The sequence below is a fragment of the Octodon degus genome, unplaced genomic scaffold (genome assembly GCF_000260255.1).
Source record: "Octodon degus isolate 3935 unplaced genomic scaffold, OctDeg1.0 scaffold00232, whole genome shotgun sequence".
Lineage (NCBI taxonomy): Eukaryota > Metazoa > Chordata > Mammalia > Rodentia > Octodontidae > Octodon > Octodon degus.
In genome coordinates this window covers 2,220,654-2,238,406 of record NW_004524808.1, presented here as the reverse complement: position 1 = coordinate 2,238,406, position 17,753 = coordinate 2,220,654, and the positions used below count along the sequence as shown (strand labels likewise).

At 54.3% G+C, this 17,753-nt stretch overlaps 1 protein-coding gene across 3 annotated transcripts in view; it reads right to left on the bottom strand.

Moving 5' to 3' along the window:
* Bcor (BCL6 corepressor) overlaps positions 1-17,088 on the bottom strand; it is a 125,777-nt gene extending 108,689 nt beyond the window's left edge. For 2 of the 3 annotated variants that reach the window (XM_023705888.1, XM_023705890.1), the window contains exon 1: positions 16,845-17,088. The gene's annotated coding sequence lies outside the window, so the exon portion shown is untranslated. The remainder of the gene's footprint in view (positions 1-16,844) is intronic. The other variant, XM_023705884.1, reaches the window with a different exon arrangement.
* Between the last annotated feature and the right edge of the window lie 665 nt (positions 17,089-17,753).

Sequence of the window (17,753 nt, the reverse complement as noted above, 5' to 3'; positions counted from 1 at the left end):
CCAGCCCCTGAATGCTAGGATTATAGGCCCATGTCACCAAGTTCAGCCTCAAAGTACTTTGTAAAAAATCATTTCCAGCAAGGTACAGTGGTACATGACTATGATCTAACATTCAGGAGGCTGAGGCAGGAGGGTGGAAGCCAGCTTGTACCACACAGGGAGACTGTATCTAAAACAACAGATTAAGCACAATGACCACATCATTTATCTTAAATGTCTTTCTTTTTCTTCTTCTACTTCTTTTTTATAGCCCTGGGGAATGCTAGGCAAAGCTTGAACCACATCCCCAGCTCCTTCGTATAATTTTAGTTTCCACACAGTTTATTAGGCTGTCTGACTCTATTGTACCAGCTGTTAGGGTCTTATACTCAGATACCCACACCAAGCATACCCAGCCTGAAAGTCAAGAGCATACCTCAAAGGCTTCACATTCAAAACCACAAAGAAACCATCCTGCCTCCCACCCTGCTGGCTATACAAGCCACATGCCAGCACTGTGGGGTGGGGCTCATGGCAGAGTTCTTGCAGTGCTGGCGTGTGCTGGGCCCTGAGCTCCACTCCTAGCACTGTGGGACAGGGAAGACAGGAAAACAAAAAGACACATCTTTAAAGAAAAAAAAGTCCAGGGCTGGGGAGATAGTTCAGCAGTCTAAGTACCTGCCTGGCAAGCGCAAGGACCTGGGTTTGATCCCTGGTACCGCCTACTGTGCTGGCCCACGGAAACCAGGCATAGTGACACATGCCTGTAATCCCAGCACTGAGGAGGCTGAGGCAGGAGGATCACTACATGTTCAAGCTGTGTACTGTGACCCTGTGCCAAATAAATATACATATATATATATAGTCCAAAAAAAGCTTGAGAGGACCTGGTAACTTACCTGGAGGAGAGAGGTGAAAGGGGCCAAAACTGGGGCTGGTGATTGGCTCAGCAGTAGAATGTTTGCCTAGCAAGCTGGAAGCCCTGGGATCGGTCCTCAGCACCAAAAACAATTCCCACCCCCCCACCCCACCCCCCAACCGGGGATTGAACTCAGGCCCTTGTGCTTGCCAGGGAAGTGCTTATTCTACTGAGCCATCTCCCCGGCCCAAGTCTTGTTTTTTTTTTTTTTTTTTTTTTGCAGAACCGGGGATTGAATTCAGGCCCTTGCACTTGCCGGGAAGCACGCATTCCACTGAGCTATCTCCCCGGTGCCACCAAAAACAAAAATTAAACCTCCCCTAAAAAATAATTCTACCAAAAAAATACAGTAAAATCAAAAAAGAGCAAAAACAAACACGGCAACTGCACACATAACCTTTAAAAGCCAGCCAAATAACTCAGCAGATTAAAGCAGGCACAGGGGTAGGGGTTCCATACCCTTTGCCTGCTGTGCAGGTACCGGCCCTGCCCCCAGGGCAGGCTGAGACTGTGATTGATTGAGACTGGGCGTGGTTGTGTGCACCTATAATCCCAGCACTTGGGAGGCTGTAAACAGGAGGGTTGGTATGAGTCTGATCTAGTAGTGAGACCCTGGACACCCTGTGGACTGTTCCCTAAAATACAGAAAAAAAAAAAAAAAAGAAAAGAAAACAGAAACTTGCTATTTCTCAGTAAAATAAATGTAAAAAAGAAAAATTAAAAAAATTTTCTCGGGGCTGGGGAGATGGCTCAGTAGGATAAACACTTCCCTAGCAAGCACAAGGGCCTGAGTTCAATTCCCAGTATGGCAAAAAAACAAAACAAAACAAAAAACTCAATAAAATTAATTTTAAAAAAGTGCCAAAGCCAAGCGCAAGCACACAGGCTATGGCGCCAAAGCACTGGCCAGTAGCAGCTTGGTCTGCAGCCTCCGCTCCTAGGAGGCCCTTCAACCTCCATCCTGCCCTTGTCACCTTTTCTTTTCTTCTTGCTTAGAGGCAGAATCTGTCTCTCCTTTGCCCTGAGAACAACAGAGTTGCCACTCGCCTATTTTGGTGACTTGGTGACAATTAAAGAAAGGTGCTCCAAGGCCTGAATTCCAGCCACCCCACCCTGTCCTGGCTGGGGACCTTCCGCAGTACACAAACCATACAGCCTGATGCCCTGACCCTATCTGAGAAGCCAGCTTATTTCCTAAGCATAAGCACTCTTTATCCAGAACTGGCCCAGAAGCTTGCCCCTGAGCCTGGCTTTCTTTAGTTTTCAGTGTAAGAGTTGGCTCAACAGTCTCAAGTCCCCTGAGGGGAGGCTGGGATGGATGACCCAGGGACATGCTGGGAAAGCTGGCTGCAGGGAGGAATTGGGGGGGAATGCATGGTTCGCCCAGGACTTCTCCAAGACTCTGGGACGTCAATTTGCATTGAGATCTTAAACACGGGTGCCATATCCCAAAGCCTTGCTGAAGATGAACACCTTCCTCAGGGTGTACACAATTTTGGATGTTCCAAAATGAGAAAATGATCTGATTTCAGATTTAGGGAAGGTGTGTCATACTAGGGAGCCAGAGAAAATAATAACCACCAATTCCAAAGCCACACACAATCATGTTTCTCCACCACGTTTCTATCTCTGCCTCCTGGTTGAGCCACAATGAAATAGCAGATCAAATAGCAGATCAAAGGCAGAGGCAAATACAATTATGCTGCCTGTGAACCCCCTAGCATGAAATTAGAAGTCAAACTCTCCATTCAGGGGTTAGAGACAAGGATAATGGGAACCTGGGGCCCTGGAGATGTACCCTGCCCTTTCAGTCACAACGCCATCCGTGCTGGATATTTAAAACCACACCTGGCGGCAGGACACAAACAGTAAGCATTCATTTCTTATTTTTCCCACACTTACTTTAGGAAACGAGTTGACGACATTCCTAGCTTTGTGCCATACAAATAGATCTGTATGTTGAAAGGAGGATGATAAAGCAATAGTGAGAATAACGTGCCCTGAGACAATATGCGGGCGCCACAGATTGTCCCTCAAATGGCAGGCGGATGACAGTGGCAGACAGTCTTGTCTATCACCCGCTTCCCTCTGGATGCTGAAGAGCCAAAGCCGGGTCTAATCCCCCAACTCAATTCTTCCTCAGTCCTCCCTTCACTTGACAAGCTCCAAGAGAGAGCGCTGCCCTTTGATATTTTCTATTTCTCATAAAATCCATATTTGCCTTTTAGCTCTATTTCTTTTTACCCTGGCCTAATTTTAGCTCTCTGCCCCTCCCCCATATACTTTATGAGGCCTCTTGAGGTATAAGCGCCTATTATAACGTAGACCGTTCTGTTTAAAGCCACTACTAATTAAGCTTAGCTTTCAAGAGTGACTAGCATGGCTTTTTTTTTTTTTTTTAATTCCCCAATGGCCACCATCAGTGACTACTGCATGAGTGAAGCCCCATGACTTTGGAGGGTGGGTCAGAGAAGAAGCCCTGGCCACACAGGGAGCGGTGTGTTCATGCCACAGGACGCAGCTGAGGGCCCAACTAAGCACCAGACACACGGGTGAACAGCCCCAGCCTCGGAACAATTCCAGCTGCCAGCTGTTGAGTATTGGTATGTAATTCCAGGTCCACAGAATAAAACTGCTTCTGAGCTCCCGGCATCTGACACGCTACAAGAGAAATCAGGCCTTTTTTCTGTTTTGTTTTGCATACCAGGGATCAAACCAAGGGGTGCTCTACCACTGAGCTACTTCCCCAGTCTTTTTTATTTTTTGAGATAAACTCTTGCTAAATTGCCCACACTGGCCTTGAACTTGCAATCCTCCTACCTTAGGCTCCCCAGCAGCTGGAATTACAGGCATGGATCACTGTGCCAGGAGGAGATCGGTTTCACAGTATGTTGCTAAATCCATAGAGTAAGGTAAATAGATTAAGAACAAAAGGATTGTGGCCCTGGTAGCACACACCTGTAATCCCAGCACTTGGGAAGCTGAGGCAGGAGGATCACCTCAAGTCTGAGGCCAGCCTGGGCTACATAGTGAGTTTAAGGCCAGCCTGACATAGTAAGACCCTGTCTCAAAACACAACAAATTGGGGCCGGGGAGATGGCTCAGTGGAATAAGTACTTCCCTGGCAAGCGCAAGGGCCTGAGTTCAATCCCCGGTTCTGGAAAAAACAAACAAACAAACAAAACAAAACAAAAGTATTGTTGGGGGCCAGGGGGACGGCTCAAGAGAATAAGCGCTTCCCTGACAAGCGCAAGGGTCTGAGTTCAATCCCTGGTTCTGCCAAAAAAGAAAAGTATTACTGGGGTCGTAGCTCAGTGGTAGAGAACTTGCCTACTATGTGCAAGGCCAACATTACACAAGAGAAAATAAAAACAAAAACCAAATTTGACAGGAGGGGTAGGGCACACCTGCAATTTTAGCACTATGGGAGGCTGAGGCAGGAAGATCGAAAGTATATAAAAGCCTGGGCAATTTAGCAGGACAGAGAGAGAGAGAGAGAGAGAGAGAGAGAGAGAGAGAGAGAGAGAGAGAGAGAGAGAGAGAGAGAGAGAGAGAGAGAGAGAGAGAGAGAGAGAGAGAGAGAGAGAGAGAGAGAGAGACCCACGCTGGAACTATAGCTAAGTGCAAAGGTCCTGGGCCAGTCCCCTGCTCCACAAAAACCCCAAAGTGTGACAGGCACTCTGCCTAAAGGACCCTACTTATCAGCCCCTTCTGCCCTGCCCGCCCAGGGAGTTGGCTCATTGGGCCTTTGCCACCACCTAGCTCTGCTCCCCTAGTTTCGCTCTTCTTTCCTGTCTTCCTTGTGGGGCAAGTGAAGCATCTCCAGCCCTCCAGGCCTCCCCAAGGCTCAGGGGTGGGCGGGGACAGAAGTCTTTTTTGGCTGGCTCAGCCAGCCCTGAGGGCAGGGCTGGCACAGCATGTGGTGCTGCTGACAGAATCAAGGAATCAAGGTCCCCTGTTCCTGCCTAAGCTTGCCCAAGCAGGCACTTTAGAAAGCTGAGCTATCTCGCCAGCCCCACTCTTCATTTTCTCCCGATCCCTCTGCAGGTCTCACATCTCTTCATTACCAGACGCCATCAGTCCTACAGGGTCACACTCAAGTGAGGCCTCAACGTGGGAGGCATCTGCCCCTTCCCTTCCCTCCTTCCCCGAGGCTGACACTCACCAGTCTCAGGTGCCCAGGCGGCCCACTGACCCTCACCCCCTGACCTTGAGGCTGCTGTCCTAGGGAACACCAGGAGAGGAATGTGGGGGCCCTGGTCCTATCTCCACTACAATAAACAGGGCAGCAGCATGGTGGCACCGGCCACTTAACAAGCCTAGAGACGAGTGCCCCTTGAGCCCCGTAGTGCCAGACCAATCTAAGCAACAAAGAGAGGCCCCATCTCATCAAAGACAAGCAAGGGCAGGACAGCACCTGGCTAGCATGCACAAGGCCCTGGGTTCCATCCCTGGCACTGTGAGTACAGCAGGAACAAAAAGTGGCCCGATTGGGGTGGGGGCTGGGGTGAAGGCACTACTGAAAAGGCCAGAATCCTAAGATCCTGCTGGCTCCCTCCCTCTCCTCCACCAAATGCCATCAGATGGACTGGCCAAAGAGAAGACCGAGCCACAACATGCAAGCAGAGGGGACGGTGGGAAGGACACTTCTCTAGCACCAGCACCCACTGAAATCCTCAGCCAGCTGCTCATGTCCAGCGTGCCCTTGCTCTTGGAAGAGGGAAAGGAAGATTTCAGCTACCATTGTTTTCTTTTGTAAAAAAACATCTTTTTTTTTTTTTTCCAGAACCGGGGATTGAACTCAGGCCCTTGCGATTGCCAGGCAAGCACTTATTCTAGTGAGCCATCTCCCCGGCCCCCAAAAACATCTTTTATTCATGTATTTGGTACAGGGTCTCGCTATGCAGCTCGGACTCCTAGTGATCCTTCTGTGTCAGCCTCCCCAGCCCTGGGATTACAGGTGTGCACCACCATGCCTAGTTTTGGTGGCTGATTTGGCACTGGGCTGGCACAGCATGTGGTACCGGGGATTGAACCTGAGTCCTTGCGCTTGCCAGGCAAGCACTTAGACCACTGACCTATTTCCCCAACCTTCTTGCTGTTTTTTATGCTAATATTTATGCTAATCTTTCCTTAATCACGTGTTCTAATACCCATTTTAAAGATGAGGAAACCGAGGATCACAAAGGTTATGTATCCATTGAAGCAGAGCTCCTCCACACCCATTTAGTACAGAGATTGTGCCCAGGGCCTTTGAACTGAGCTGTATCCCCCATCTCTCCACTTTTATTATTTTTATTATGGTTGTTCTTGATGTCTTTTTGAGACAGGTTCTTGCTATGCAATTCAGGCTGGCCTTGAGCTCACTTTGTTGCCCAGGCTGGTCTCAAATTTGTAACAATCCTCCTGCTTCAGTCTCCCAAGTGCTGGAATTATAGGCATGCACCACCATATCCAGCCTCCACTTTTAAATTCTGAAACAGTATCTCACTTAGTTTCCCAGGGTGGCCTTGAACTTGTAATCCTTTTGCCTAGGCCTCCCAAGGAGCTAGGAAGGATGCAGGCATGTGTGCCACCATGACCAGCCAGAGATCCCATTTAAAATCCAGATGCGTTCGGTTCCAGAACTTTCCATCATAGCTGTGCTCTCCGGAGCATTCTGGTCATTTATTTTGTGCCAAGTCCTATGCTGGGCCAGTAAAGATGAATAAAACAGGCCCTTGTCCTTGGGGAATTCATAGTTCAGCAGAGGAGACAGATTGCAACACAGTGAGCGTGGGACGCCCAAGTACCAAGGGAGCTCTTTTGCGGGTCTCCATCCCCAATGCCTTTTTCTCATGAGGCTGCTCTTCTTGTCCTTGTGTGGGCACCAAGCTGCTGCCCTTCCTCCCATGCCCTGTCCCTTTGCACCTGCGAGCACGGGCCTATACTCCCACACCCACTGAGGATCCTGGGCACCCTCTTACCTTGAGAAGGTTGCCCTGCTTTGGGAGACTTCCTTGGCTTTACGGAGCTGGGAAATGGGTGCAGGAGCCCGACACTGAGCAGGTTGGTTGGCCCTGGCAATGCTTCCATTGGAGCCTGTTAAAGGGTTTTGAGGGGGCCGGGGAGATGGCTCAGTGGAATAAGCGCTTCCCTTGCAAGCGCAAGGGCCTGAGTTCAATCCCCGGTTCCACCAAAAAAAAAAAAATAATAATAATAATAATAAATTTAAAAAAATAAAGGGTTTTGGGCTTCCTCTGATGAAAGGCGCTTAAGTGCATCTGGTTATGATTACAAGGGAGGAGAAAGCCAGGCGGTCTCTGGGGGGCTGGACCAGTCATCTGGCTCTGCCTCCCTCCTCCGGCAGAGCGGCTGCTGGGGAGACCAGGAGGCCAGGTGTGGGGGCAGGCAGGAAGCAGAGCTCCTAAGAGAGCCTCCAGCTCTCCAAGGCTCCTGACCGTTGCCTCTGGCTCCCTCAGGCCATGCTCCCAAGACCAGCAGAGTGCATCAGAGATGCCAGCTCCTTAGAGACAATCAAGTTTAGAAGGGCCTCTGCCCACCCGTCACCAACAGCTTTTCCCTGCTCTCCACACCCTTCCATCTCCCAAATAGCCTCCCAACTGTCCCTGACCCTTCAACTACCCTCCATACTCCTCTTTCTCCCTCTGATCAAGTTCAAATCAGCTTTGCAAGTGAAGGGTTGGGCAAGTGATTTTACAACACACACACATAAAAGTACTCTAAGGAGATACAAACTTGCAAAAGTTAAAAAGCCTCAATGTTTCTTTTTCAAGTAGCCGGGTATCACTTCTAGTACAACAAACCCTGTCAAGAGTGTTCCAAGTCACTGTAACTGACAACCATGCTGAATTAAAGGAAGAGATTAATATGAAAATAACTACCCAGAACGTCACCGGGCAGCCCCGAGCTGCCGTGTAGCCCACACCTGTCTCTCCGCAGGGCTCCACGTGGGCACAAAGCGTTCTTGGGGGATCGGATGGGTTAAACACAGTCCGCCGCTCTAGAAATGAAAATGCATTTTCCTCTTCCCGCCCTGATTTAATCCTGCTGCGTGTTATTATTGTCAAGTCTCTTCGCACCCCCGTTTCTAAAAAGAAAACCCGTGGGTCTGCGCGGTCCTCCGCCGCCTGCTCGGCTTTTATTGTACACGCAGCTGGGTCTGCGTGGATCCAGCACGTCGTGACCGTCTTGCAGGAGCGCGCGGACACCCTCGGATTGGCATTTCGATAAGAGCTGGGCGCATTGTCTCAGCGGCAACACACACACACACACACACACACACACACACACGCAGGCGCGCGCACACAGATAATAAAGGGCTACAGACCCCTTGGCCATCCCTTCTTGCAACCCATAATTAGAGATGACCTTTCCGAAAGGCAATTAAAATATGGTAATGATCGATGCGCTCGCCCGTTTCCAAAAAGGCAAATAACACAGGTGTTGGCTTCAGCAGGCTCCACCTGGCTGTGCCGGGAGGCCTCCTACGGCTCATGAATGAACTCTTTCTCCAGGGAAGCTCCGATTCCCCGCCACCTACGCGAGTGAAGGCTCCCCTCCTTCTCCTTCCTTCCCCTCCCCCACCAATACTCCGGCAGCCCGGAGCTTGCTGGCGGCGGCAGGGCTTTGTCATCCGAATGCACACACAGACACGCACACGCGCGCACCCGGCCACCACGGGACCGCGGCTGCCGATACGCCGTGTCCTTCCTCGCCGCGCTCCCCTCCCCGCCCCCTCTTTTAAAGAGTTCCTCCAAACCCTTTCATCCGTCCTTTTTTGTACGCCATCCTTTGAATTGAAGAGCTCTGGGAGCTTGCGGGGGGGAGGGGGCTCCCACAAGGTGCGGGACGGGGCGAGAGGACTGTGAGCCAAAGGCGCGCAGAGGACGCGTGGGCAGCCGGGCTTTGTTTTGCCCCTTGCCCTAGCCTCCAGGGCGGAAAAGCCTCCGCGGAGCTGCGGCCCACTGGCGAGTTGGCGCCAGCGAAAGACAACACGTCCTCGCCCACCAAAGTGGACTGTGCAATCTCTGGAGTTCACTCGGGACTTGGTGTGGGGAGGGTCTCCTGGCCACAAGTGGCTCTCCCCGCACAGACCCACGTGCAGTGTCATTCTGGGGGCTCCTGTTGCTCGAGACCGTGGGGGGTGCTTGGGCAGCGCGCGTTCACCCCACCTCTAAATTGCGCTGAGGGTGAGACCCGCGGCCAGCGACCGGGGCTCCCGGGCTGGCTGCCTGGAGTAGTCCCGGGTCGGGCCTTCCGCCTTTCTCCGCAGCCTTCCGGGACCAGGAGCACGGAGCCAGGGCGGTCTCTCGCCTTTCATTACGGGGCCTACGAAAGCAGCAGCCCAGGCAAATATGTAGCTATTAAAATTAATCGCCCTGCGTTGTCAGCTGAACATAATGCAAATTATTTATGGGCTGTCTGCGCAATATTTATCATCGTGCAGGCTCCAGGCGCTTCGTGCCTCCTGGTCTCCCCCGCCCGCCCTGGCCCGCGCAGGGTGAAGTTGCGCACAGGCTGTAGCCAACGGCCCTGGGAGCCTGGCATCCAGAGGGGCTCCGAGGGCAAGGCCGCGCGCATCAGTTTGACTTCCAGGCCCCAGAGTCTCACTTTAGTATTTTATTGGAGGTAGGTCTCCAAAATCAGGTGGTAAAAACCAGTTGGAGAAACCTGAGCCAAACACACAAGCTCCCGCCCCAGAGGCCATGCAGGCTTAGAGTCCTAGATGCCCAAGAAAATGTCCTGTGGCTCGCGCCTGTCCTCAAACCCGGGAAACCAGCGTTTGCGGAGCTGGATTGGCAATGAGAAAAACCCAGAGCAGTGGAAGTGCCTTACGGATCAGAGCACGCACTGTGGGCTGGAACAGGAATTGGGTGTCCTCCGATCCTCAAAACTTGTTTGCCCATCGCAGATAACAGATTAACTGCTAATTGTCCAAATGGGCCAACCACTTAGTTTATCACTGCTGGGGGCCCCTTGGTATTCGCTGCACTTTTTTATATGTAAAACGAGCCTTGGTGCCTCCTGAACGGCTTTTGTGTGGCCTTTCTCTTTCAAATACGGTGTTTTAAAAAACAGCAGCAACACCCCACCCCACCCCCTCTCCAACCAAGCCTTCCTTCTGGTTTAAAAAACAAAACAAAACAAAACAAAAACCAGGAGAAGAAATAATCTATAGGACAATCCCCCCCTACTGGTCGGCGCTGGCGTTAGGGCTTTTTACGCAGATCGAGTAGCCCTGGGCTGCGGAGGTAAACAGGCTTTCTGCACCGCTGCTAAATGAATCACGAGGGGAATAGCTGGGTGTGTGGGGCAGCGCAGGCCTCTGGGTACAGGCTGGGCGCCAGGGCGGTGAGCGCGCAGCGCGAAAGACTACAGGGTGGAGCTCAAGGCCCCAGGACGCGGGGGGGGGGGGGGGGGGGGGGGGGGCAGAGAGGAAAGCCAGAGCCCCTCCTCTATGGCTGGAAACCTGCAAGGTGGGTGAGTGCACCGTCTGGGCCTGCATCCTGGGCCTGGGACCACAAGCCAGTCGTATTGCGTGACTCCATCTATGGGGGAGGAGATCACAGCCACATTACACCCCAATGCACACACGTTAACAGCAGTCTAGAGTCTTCAGGACGCACGCCTAGGTTTTTCTTTTGATACTCACTTTGAGCAAAGTTTAGCCCTACTTCACTGTCCTCAACCAGCAGGCCAACAATTGCCAGGCTCTTAGATAACCAAACCTGGGGCAGGGCCTACTTCCAGGGTCCTGGTTATCTATGGGCATCTGCTCTCCAGACTAACAGAAGGGGACATAGTTAGGAAGCCACTCTGAATTTATAATCTTCCGGTTTACTAAAAATGTGTTTTGACCCATTTTCAAGGCTCCTTTTTGTTTCCATTAACCCCCAATTTTTGACAGGGAGTTATCTTAGAACATTCCAATGAGTCTCCCATTACGGGACTTCAGAAGCTTGATTTGAAATGATGTAAATAAGGAAGTTCAAAAGGTTCCAAAGATTTGGCTTGGATTCACCTTATCTCCAATATTCTCGAGTGGGGTTGAGTAAAGGCTTTTTTTTTTTTTTTTTTTTTTTTACTGTTTAAATCAGTAAATCATTGGGTTTTCTGTGTAAGACATTGAACATTGACCATAGGAGTGTGGACACATCAGGGAGCATTTTCAATGTGCTTTTATTTAAAACTCTGGTCCTTAGATCCCAAAGGGGGAGGGTGTATGGGCAAGATAACTGTTCCCATTTTACAGATGTGGAGACGAGCCTCAAGTTGGAGGCAGTAGCCTTACTCACTGAAGTGGGGCTAGTAGCCAGCTGAACTCGGCCTGCCTCTGATCACACCCACCCTCCTCTAGGTCAGTGTCTTTTGAGTAAACTCATCCTTCTCTGGGCTCTGTCTGCCAGGTGGGCCAGCCACCTTCCCACCAGATATAGTCTGCAAACCCCAAAGATTGGATTGTCCGGTTTGCTCACCTCACCTCTCTCCACGAGGTCAATTCCGACTCCAGGCCCCAGAGGACAGCTTTAAAGGGTTTCTGCAGACAGACCCTCTGGCCGCGCCGGAAACGTTTTATGGACCTGTGAGCCTTGTTAATCCCAGGAGGCGAGGTAGGATTAGTCCCGGGGGTGGGTGGGTGGGGGATTCTTATGTTTAGGTTTAATCCTCCCTGGGGCATGAGGAGATGGGGTTCAGTGGCTTCAGCAATGTGTTCCCCCTCCTCAGTAAACTGAGATTTGAGCCCAGGCAGATGGAACCAAGGCCTATGGCTCTGGGACCCCCGCCCTTGATCCTCGGGGACCCCCACCCTTGATCCTCGGCGAGGTGCAGGAGTTCAGGGGACGCACCCTGGGAGACCAGTATGGATAAGGCAGAGCGCAAGCGGAGAGCGCGGCCGCGTGTAGTTTTTTTCGCCAGGTTTTATTCTTCCAGCCCTGTGGAAAGGAGGAGAGCCGCAACCGGGGAGGGAGCCGGAAAGAAACACTTAATCACTGGCGTCTCGCTACTCGTCACGCGAAGATGGCAGCAGCTCCCCTGGGTTTCAAGGTTCCGGGAAAGGCGAGTGTTCTGCCTCGAGGCAGGCGGGCGGGCTGCTTCGTTCTTCCCTGGCCTCGGCGGCCGGCCGGGCCTCCCGGAGCCGCTCTAGCGCAGGCAAGAGCGGCTAGGCCGCCCAGCCCCCAAACCAGCCGGGTCCCCCGCGTCGCGGGCGATGTCTAGGGCAGCGGAGCGTCTGCGCGCTCAAGGCAGGGTTCGTGTTGGTGGAGACACGCTGGCCCGGGTGGCGCATGTGTTGGGCAGAGTCCTGCTAGGGGTGGCCGGACGAGCCAGCCTCCCAGAGCCAGGGAGTTTAGCACCCCTCCTGCACCCGCAGGCCCCACTGTCTTATCCTCCCCACTGATCCCGGGTCACTGCAAACGCAGAGTGAACAGGTCCCCGCCAGCAGCCGCCACTTCGCGAGGGAGGTGGGGATTCGCAGGCCTGGCTGCGCTCCCTAGGGTGCCAGCGTGTGCCCAGACTGAGAACAAGGACAGCACGGCCCCCCACCTGGCTTCCGGGGCGCAGCACACAGCGGCCGCAGGTTTTCGAAGAGCCAGAGCAGGGAGGAGGAAGGGAGGGCGGAAGCCTGGGAGACCGGCTGTGCGCGAGGAACCCTGGTGTGTGTCTACGCGCGCCGCCGGGCAGGACGGGTGCTTCAGGGGAGGCAGGGTGAGCACCCGGAACCAGCCCTCCCAGTCCTCACCAACGAACTGGGCTCTCCAGCACCAAGGCCTGAGGCTGGAACCCAGGGCTGGCCAGTTTCAGTGGAGAGGATCCCGGAGCTTCAGGAGGCGCGTAGCGCGTGGGGCCAGCTCTGGGAGCAGCCCCAGGGCGCGCCCGGGAGCCAAAGAACCGCGTGAACCAGCAGACCTAGTGGAAGGTCGTTTAGGTCGGCCGCAAGACTCCACTGACACTGGGTAATAAGGAATTTCTAGGGAATCGGCTGCCCCCAGCCCCTAGTCACCTTCAGCAGACGTGACAGCTGGAAGCTAGGTCGAGCAAGGGCCTTTGCACTGCCTTCCCTGACCTTCTGTGCCACCAAATCACAGTAACTTGTTTCTGTATTGCGCTCTGGGCACTTTGCCTGTGTAGACCAACAACCAAATATTGAGCCTTCTGATTTCTTCTCACATTTTTTTTTTCCTTTGGAAGGTTGGGGTCAGTATGTCCCCCTCGAAGCACCACCCCTCCCCCATAGCACATCTTCACTACACTTCACTAGACAGGCAACACAGCCCTGTCTTTCTAGCCAGCCAGGCCCTATCCCCGACTCTGGCTTTGGGACGCCCTTTACCAGTCCTGGCCCTCAGTGTCCTCTGTACCACAGATGATCATAGTGGCCCCCTCAGGACTGTTCTGAGGCTAACATACCTCAGTACATAAAGAGCTGACCCCAGTACAACGCTACTTGCATTGGTTATGACCTGGATGGGGAAAGTGCAAAACAGGTCTGGGTTAAAGTTTCCAGTGGCCTATATGGAGCAAAGGGTTCAGGCAGGTGGGAAAGGACCCTCTTTAAGCCCAAGAAAAGGAGGCAAGGAGCTGGGGAGACAGCTCAGTAGAATAAGTGCTTGCCTGGCAAGCGCAAGGGCCTGAGTTCAATCCCCAGTTCTGCCAGAAAGAAAGAAAAAAAGAAAAGCAGGTGAAGTGGACTCAGATTGACTCCACTAGACTCCCCTCCATTCCCCCCCCCCCGGGGGGGAGTGCTCAGACACCATAACCCTCCCACTCCCTGCAGCCCTAGAGCCCTCCGCCTTATTCCTCCAGGCCATCCTTTTGATGGTGCAAGGCCACCTCTAAATCACCTCTCAGAGGAGTTGAGCAAAAGTCAAGCCCCCTGGGGGTGTGCTTTGGGTTTAACCTGGTCAGGGGCTGGTGGAGGGTCACACTGTCTCTGGGCTGTTGGTGGGCCGCATTTTACTGTTAGGTGGAATGCAAGTAGCAGTCATGTAAAGAGAATCGGTCTGATTTGTAATTTCAAAAAGCTTCCCATTGCCTTTGAAATTGGGGTTTCCAGCACGATGGAGAGGAGTGTAAGGCAAAGAAGAGCCTAAGCGCCCCTGGCTGGCCTCTCGCCGGGTCACCCATAACTCATTAGGTGAGACTGTTTTTTCTTTTTCAGAGACAACACATATGGCCTTTCTCTTCCATGGCTACTGGCGTTAGCCTAATCACTGAAAAGTGCTGGCTATGCGCTCTGGCTCTCAGTAGATCCTTATCGGAACTGTGTGTGTGCCAGGCTGTCAGCGCCGCAAAGGACAAAGAACGCGGGCGCCTCCAGGTTTGCTCCTGAGGCCTCAGGGGCACCCCTGGGGTTTCCCCTTCCCAGCCCCCAGCCCCACCAGCCGTGGCCGGTCAGTCTCCGGAACGAGTCTGTAGCTCTAAATCAGAATTCCAGTTCTCGAGCGCCACCCGGAGAGTTCATATTTCCCCCTCCTTCGAGGCCGCGTGGAGCGCAAGTGAGAATCTGAGGGCGGCAGCAGCACACGTCTCCGGGCCGCCTCCCCGCACCCGGCGGCACGTACACAGGAAAAGCAAATGCCAAGAGAAAATCGCAGGCTAGGAAAGCGAAGCACAAACAACCCTAAGGCAGGAGTTTGCAAGGAGTAAGAACCCCCAAAAGAAACTACAAAATAATCCCCTCTTCTTCCAGTTCTATTTAAAGGTTCTCGAAGGTGGAACGCAAAAGAGGACCCCGGCTTCTTAGGGTACACATTGGCCACGCCAAGATCATGGTACTCAGCCTAGCCCCTTCTGCTTATACGTTTATTAATACCAAGCTAGCCAAGATTCGCGTCTACCAACTAACCTGTTCTCACAGTATTTTTAACTGGCTCTGCCTACTTGATTAGAATAAAAAACATTGATCTTGCTTGAAATATGTACTCTATATACATTTAAGCGGGTAAGTTCCTGCAGCTGCCTGACCACATCTGTCTGGTCCCTCTGAGAACCCACGTTTTCAGTCTGGGAAGAGGCCGCGTCGCTCGAGGCTCCTTCAGTGGATTCCTGGCGAGGAGCCCATCCTCCAAGCTCCGCGAACGGAGGCGGCCGCATTAATACTCGCGGGCAGCCTGCTCTGACCTACACTGTCATTTTTTCCATCGGTCAGGATCAGGCGCGCGGGGAGGGGGGGCTCTCCTATGAGGGGCTCTACACGGATCGTTGGGTTTTCCCCGGCCAACTTAACACGGAGGCAAAAGGGGCAGATGGAAACCAGGCCTCGGCTCGCCGGGCGCGAGTAAGCGCCTCATTCGGCAGCTCGACGCAAAGCCAGGGCTGGATTTTCGCGGCTTGGGCCCGGCGGCCTCGCCGCGCCGGCGCGATCCTCTCTCCCTCTGGCTGAGCAAACGTGCTCGCCTAATTCCGCCCTGGAGACAGCAGCTGTGCGACGAGAGGAGGGGAGGAAAAAACCCTGCAACTTTTCCAACAGAAAGTGTGTGCTCACAGGAGAGGTGAAGGCCCACCCCGATTCTGTGCACGTACAGACACAGCATCTAATCAGTGTCACTGCCAGGAATACGCTTCCGCGGCGGGCGACACCCCGTCCCCGCCAACCTGCAGGAGGGCGGGGGGATGCAAATGGCGTCTCCCGTCGCCCCAGACTCTGCGCACCCGCCGCCTCGACTCGGAGCAAGACACTGCAGAGGACTGAGGTCCAGCGTCTGGGGACATTAAAACGTTGGCCTCCCGGGCCCGGGTTACAGAAAACTAACACCACTGCCGGGTCCGAGGCCGTTCCTTGCCTTCCTTCACCTCCGGAAGAGCCGTCCTTCCTCGACCAGGGTGGGGGGCTTTGCAAAGCAACCGTACCCGCGCCTTCCCCACGAGAGGAACGCGCACGGGTGGGTTTCCCGTCCCAGGCGGGTCCGCACTACCCCACTCTTCCCAGGCCTCGGACTTGAGTCCCGAAGGCTCTCCTACGAAGAGCGGTACGGTACATTGCAGGCCGCCGGGAGTTGGGGGAACCCCGAAGTGAAGCGTTCCCAATGGTTCTGGTAAATAGCCAAGTTTGTGTCCTTTCCCTCCCACGCTGGAGGTGCGCGCGCCACTTTGGGGACGCGTGAGACCCCCCATCCAGGCCACGAGGCCACCTCTGTCCTTTCGATGGGGCCGATGGTTCTACATAGCACCCCCCACTCGGGGTCCGTGGTTTGGTGCTCTGCCGAGGAGGCTCCGGAGAGGGATAGCCTCTCCTCTCTCCCGCTCTTCCGGGGAGGGGCCCGGGAATGTGTGGCGCGCCCTGCCGCGCCGGCCCACACCCCCGCGGAGCCACCTCCGCAGCCGACCCCCGCCCCGTAGCAACGGTGCGGGACGCACGCTCCTCTGTGCGTCTAGGGCGCCCCTGGGACGTAGACAGGGATGGCGGTTCCGGTCGTTCCGGGATTTGCGTGCAAGAAGGAAATGAGGCTGGCGACTGAGAGCGGCGCCTCCATTCTTGGGGTTCGGGCGCCCGCGCGGTCTGTGCGTGGGTTCTGGTCCTGCCCGGGGGGCCCTTTTTCGTTCCCTTCCCCCAGGGATCCTTGTCCCGCTCGTGTCGCCCCACGCGGAGCCCCGAGCGCCCTGGCTCCCGCTCCACCCTCCGGAACTCGAACGCCTCCCTCGCGCCGAACTCGGGGCGCCGCTCGCTCCCAGCGCCCGAGTACTCGGGGCCCACCTTCGGCTGTGAGAGCCGCCGTCCCGCTGCCGCCCCCGCCCCCGCCCAGCCCGGCCCCGGTCGCAGCACGGCTCCCCCGCCAGCTGCGCCGCCACCGCCGCACGTGACCCGCCCCCGTCGCGGCTTCCGCTGAGCTGCCTGTTCCGGAGCACAAACAATTTCTGCTCTGACGCGGGGTCTCTCGGGCCCTGGCGTCCTCTCCTCCCCGCCCCCCCTTCCGGGTACGAGAACTCAAAACAACTCGCTGACCTTCTGGCCGACCAGCTCCGGCTTCCACCGACTCCGGCATTCCGTTCAAACCCAGCCGCCGCGGCTTCTAAGATTTCACTCCGCGCTGGGCTGGGGGAGGGGGCGATTTCTCCGGGAAGGGGTGTCTCAGATCGAAAGAGCCACTTCATGCTCTTTCTCTTCCTCCGAAGTGAGTTTTTAGACTCTCGGGAGGCCCAGGGGATGCGCTAGCAGTCGCGCGCAAAGGCGCCCCCTCCTCCTCCTCCTCCTCCTCCCCAGCTCCCGCCCCCGCCCCCGCCCCCGCCCCCGCCCTGCACATGCGGCCTTGTCCTGTGTGACCCGATTTCTAGGGTCAGCGGCGGAGGGCCCGACCAGCTTCGGAAATACCACCAAGCGGTGGGCTGCGGCACCGGGGGCTCCCACTCCCACGCTCGGTGCCAGGTCCTTGCTTTGCAGAGCAAAAGGCCAAGGAAGGTATAGAGGCCTAGAGAAAGGGCAGTGAATGTCACTCAGTTCCCTTGCTACTTAGGTGACTCAGTGAGAATTTGCACCCAGGGCTCTGAGGTGCAAGCATATACTGTAGGATGCCATGGTACATTGGTGTTAAAGGAACAAGCACTTCACTTAATGGCCATAGTAGGCCCCTAATGTTTGGGGACTGAATGTCCAGGTGACCAGATCATTGATGGCAAGTGATTTTAGAGAAAACCCTGAACATTGTTTCCTCTAAGAAGATTGCCCTACCTGAATACAATCTCCAGTTGCTTTGTGTTTGCAAGTAACAGGAAACTTAATTCTAAAATATATTAACCTCCCACCCCAGCTCCTTGTCATGGCAGCCCGGCCAGCATTTGAATTTCCGGCGCACATACCCAGGGCAGCTGCTACTCCCCCCCCCCTTGCTCCTGGAGCTGCAAGCGGGGAGCAGGG